The sequence below is a fragment of the Capsicum annuum genome, chromosome 11 (genome assembly GCF_002878395.1).
Source record: "Capsicum annuum cultivar UCD-10X-F1 chromosome 11, UCD10Xv1.1, whole genome shotgun sequence".
Classification (NCBI taxonomy): domain Eukaryota; kingdom Viridiplantae; phylum Streptophyta; class Magnoliopsida; order Solanales; family Solanaceae; genus Capsicum; species Capsicum annuum.
Genome location: NC_061121.1, coordinates 5,832,693 through 5,837,644, shown reverse-complemented (window position 1 = coordinate 5,837,644; position 4,952 = coordinate 5,832,693). Strand labels below are relative to the sequence as shown.

At 36.9% G+C, this 4,952-nt stretch overlaps 1 pseudogene; it reads right to left on the bottom strand.

The window, feature by feature from the left end:
- Window positions 1–765: 765 nt before the first annotated feature.
- On the bottom strand, window positions 766–3,134 carry LOC107847020 (annotated as a pseudogene).
- Window positions 3,135–4,952: the final 1,818 nt, after the last annotated feature.

Here is a 4,952-nt window from a genome sequence, read left to right as displayed (position 1 = left end):
TGAAGAACAATATGAACTTAACAATGGGAATAACAACAACACAAACAGATACAATACGAGATACAAACATTACAAGATTGCAAGAATAGAAAGGATAGATAGAGTGACATACACTATCTCATGAACTAAGAACCTAAGTGTATTCAAGCACCTAGACCCTTAATGCAATGATAATAGGAACACCTACTCTCTTTGGTGAGCACAAGAGAAACCTCAACCTCCTCTAGCACTCAATGTTCTAAGCAAGAATGCAACACTAGTGATTCCACCCTAGTATCACCCTAGTTACAAGTTTCGGATTTGTGCCTCAAGGAGAGAGGACTTGTCTTTCAATGTTATACAACATTCATTATCATCAAAGTCTGATGAATGAAACCCTAAAAGGTTCTCTTTATAGATATTACAAAAATAGTGTGAAATATCCATAATACCCCTCAAGGGCGAGGTGCCCATCAAGTGCAAGAAGTGGGCTGATTTTGGTGTGTTTATGCCCTCTTTTACACTTCACTTGTGCACTTCCTTGGACGGATTCATTACGCACTCATTCACGTCCATCCTCGTGGTCGTACTTGTATCACTCGCTGAAGATCCGCCTTTGTACAATTACTCAAGTTTCCTTTTATGGACATTTTATCTCAATTAGGTGATGAAACTGAAGAATCATCAACGATAAAAACGTGTGTATAGTGATTGTACATTTGTACCAAGTGATTCAGACAAGAAAATGATTATAATTATTAACTTGAAGAGTACAGGGAGTGATGCTTACATAACAAGGATTCACATTAACATCGTGAGTATAGAGATACAAGTAAAACTATACAAAGCTTCATTCAAAAAAACAGAAGCTGCAGCAGTGTAGTGACTAGCTCTTAAAACTTGACCCATATCACCAGCCAAGGAAAAGGACACCAAAGCATCCTACACCATGGTCGTCCATGGTTTATATATACAAGTTGGGTGCTTGAAAATATTTACCACACATTAATGAATTGATCCTCTATAAAAACTGGAGAGACCAATCCAGAATAGGTCTTCTCATTGTACTCATGCAAGATTCTGATGAGTGTACTAGCTTTCTTGCTAGCTTTTGAGTTGCCTTCAGCGAGGAGGGAATACAAAGGTCCCTTGAGAGATGAGTTCTTTACTAAAACAGGAACTGCATCTGCCCCACCATTGATACACAAAGCCAGCAACAATGAGACACAATACTCCTTTGCTGCCCTTGAATTGCAAGAACTTAGAACATTCACACTAATAGGTAAAGCTCCAGCATAAAGAACAGCCATTGCTCCGTCTAATCTTTCAGAAAGACAAAACTGCCAAAGAATCTGTAACGAGATCTTCCCTTTTGAAAGATTTCAACAGATTAACCACCAAAAGGACTAATCCAGTGGTAATTACTATCCAGTGGTTTTCGGGGCGCCTTAAGAGGCCAAAAATGGTGACCAAGGCATTCTTTTTCCCCTGTCAGTTCCATTTCTTAGCAGCTCCAAAAGTGATGGAATGAACTCCGGATTTTCTCCAATCATTTTGCGGTACTCTTCTATAGATGTCAGGTAGAATAATGTACCAGCAGCGTGCTGTCTTGCTTCCATCTTTAGTCCTCCCTTCAAAACATCAAGTATCACGAACAAACCTCCATTTCCAACAATTATGCTTTTACTGTTTGAGTTTTTTGAGAGGTTCAGTGGAGTAGCCATTGCATTCTCTTGACAAGAGGAATCCCTTGAAGTAACAAGATTCAGGAGAGGTGGGATTGCACCAGCTTCCACCAAACAAGACCTGTTGGTGAGCAAACGAATCTCGAAAGCAGCATTATTTTTCTGTTCCATTGTTCCAGCAACTAGTCTGCCTACTAGAAAACTTGCAAACAACTTCATAGCCTGCTCATTAGCCACTCTGCCTGTAGCAACAGATTTTACAGTATCGCGATTTCGCCTGCCAGTTTCCACAAACGGAATGCTATTCACATAGCTATACTGTTTGATCAAGAACTTCAAAGCCAAATTAGGAACCAAATCAATGCTTGTTAACCTCTCACCAGTCTTTGGACAAGTGGAGTTTCCAGCTCTGAACCATTTGAGGATCGAAGACCGATCATACGTGTGACCTGAGGCTATTGTCACAGGATCACTCATGATTTCCAGCGTAATTGGACACGTGAAATCATCAAGATTCAAGAACCTGATGACTTGATCTGCATTACTGCTGCCACCTCCATTGATTTGCGTACTTGCTACATTATCCAATACTTCAAACAGAGTTCCCCTGCAGTAAATCATGAAACCCATTAAGCTACTGAGAAGCCCCATATCTGTATTTCCCTCTGAGAAAATCTCATTATCCAAGAACTTAACTTCTTTATTGCATGCGCTCCAAGGTTTAATCCCTAAATAATCAAGAACCCTTTTCAAATCACTTGATTCTGGAATAATTCCATCTTCAAGTTGATTCAAAATCTTCGAAACATTCATTTCCATTCTCCCATCATCCATTTCTACTTCAAACTTCCACTAAACAGCTTGATTTCTCACAAACTCCACCACTTCTTTGACTTCCATAGAAACATCCATTTCCTCCAAAGGCAGAACATCCAGTGCCACAGCAACAGCTCTTGCCAGTATCTGAAACTGGCAAGGGACATCCTCGGACTTGGCTAACATTCATATCCTGGCATCTTCTCTGCTACAATCTTCCAAAAAGAACTGATACTTCTGGAAGATAAAATGGACCTCTGATAAGCTACTCAAAATGCTGGAATTTGCAAATCTTGAAACCCCATTTGGAATTTTTTGACAACGACGAGAATATCCTCAATCAAACGTATCGAGTTTCGACAATTCTTCTTATTAGTAAAGAATGTTCTCGACTTGTATTCACATATTTTTTGGCCTAGTTGGATCAAAGATGTAACAAGGCTAGAAAAACATATTGTTTCACTAAGACGTATAGTCGGAAAATTCAAAATCCAACGAATGAATTCGTTAGATTTGTCGTTGATCATTGAGGTAAAACAAACAAACAAACAAAAAAGAAATATCAAATCTAAGGAACTATACAAGATAAGTATATATGAACAAAAAGGAAAAAAAGTGTGCATATGGACGTATGTGGGAACATTTTTAGTAGGTTTGTGTATGAGATTGTCAGTTACTCTCTCTCTATATATAAAAGTTGGTTAGTTGAAAATATATATTTCCTCCGTTTAAAAACGAATGGCCGATTTGGTACAAAGTTTTAAAAAATAATGAATACTTTCAAATCTTGTGGTCTTAAATTAAAGTTGTGTCAAATGTATCAAAATGTCTTTTAATCTTGTGATTCTATACATGTCATGTGAAAAGTTGAAATTAAAGTATTGACAAAAAAGGAAAGGGGTTATTCTTTTTTAAACAGACTAAAAAAAAAAGTAGATCATTCTTTTTTAAACGGAGGAAGTATATGGAAGGACACGTGTTAGAAGATCAAGGGTGATTAGCGATCGAACGGTCGAAATTTTGACAATTATTTAGTTGACTAGGATATTTTGTAAGGATGGTTCGTGGAGACTTTCATTAAATAATTTAAGTACAGTATGTATAGTATGGGAGAAGGGTACGTGAAACGGTGAAAGTACGTAGCCGACACTTAATAATTAACGTACTAGTGACATTATTGGCATGTTGAAATGGAAAAAAGAGGAAGATATTATACTTTCCATCTACTATTCACTTGAGCACACCTTAATAAATAATAAATAGTAGTACTTAATAGGGATAAATTTATTATATCACTATTTGAATATATAGAGTAATAAATTTATTGTTTGAGTAATGAACAATAATTAATAAGAGGGTACAATGGACACAAAATGGTAAGCTATATATCTATTGATTTTTTATACCTAATAAATATTGTTGAACATCTATTTTTAATATATTAGATAGGTAAAAATATGCGGAGGGAGTATTGACCTGCAAATTAATGTGTAGTTAAGCAAATTAATGCCTGATTTTATGTTCGAAGTTAATTAGTCTTGAAAGGAAAGAAAGGGGGAAAATGACTTGACGAGAGATATATATTTATTTGGTGTATATATGAAGGTTCATATTGTCCAATTAATATATTGTGATTCAATGTTATAAATGATAATATTAATACAAGTAACATATAGATTCAAGGCATAACTTCAGCACATAAGGAGGATTTAGCTATCTCATGAACAATTACTCCTCCATCTTCAGAATCCAAAAGTCGAATTCTCATATTTGCAAGCCAGTGAATATCTTTCACCATCTCTCTCTTTCCTGCCTTAATATGAGAAAGGATGCCCATTGACAACCTGCTGAGGGCGTCGGTCACCACATTGACCTTGCCCGGATGATAGTGCAGGCTCATTTCATAATCCTTCAACAACTCCAACCACCGCCTCTGCCTAGATTCAATTCTTTCTGCGAGAAAACATACTGCAAACTTTTATGATCAGTGAAAATATCAACATGCACCCCGAACGGATAATGACGCCATATCTTAAGCGTGAATACCATTGCTGCTAACTCCAAGTCGTGGGTACGATAATTCTTTGTGTGCACCTTTAGCCAGAATTCATATTTGGAAAACTTTGCATACAACTCATGATCTTTGAGGGTCTGAAGGATGATTCAGAGGTAGTTGGCATGCTCTTCCTCACTCTTAGAGTAAAACAGAATATCGTCTATAAAGATTTTGACAAACAGATCTAGAAACTGGCAAAATACCCTATTCATTAGGTCCATAAAAGCTGCAAGGGCATTAGTCAGTCTGAAGGACATAACTAAGAATTATAGTGGACATATTGGGTTCGAAAGTTGTTTTGGGAATATCAACCTCCCTAACCTTCAACTGATGATAACCCAAATGAAGGTCTATCTTAGAAAAACATTTGGCACTTTGGAGTTGATCAAATAAATCATTGATTCTGGGAAGAGGGT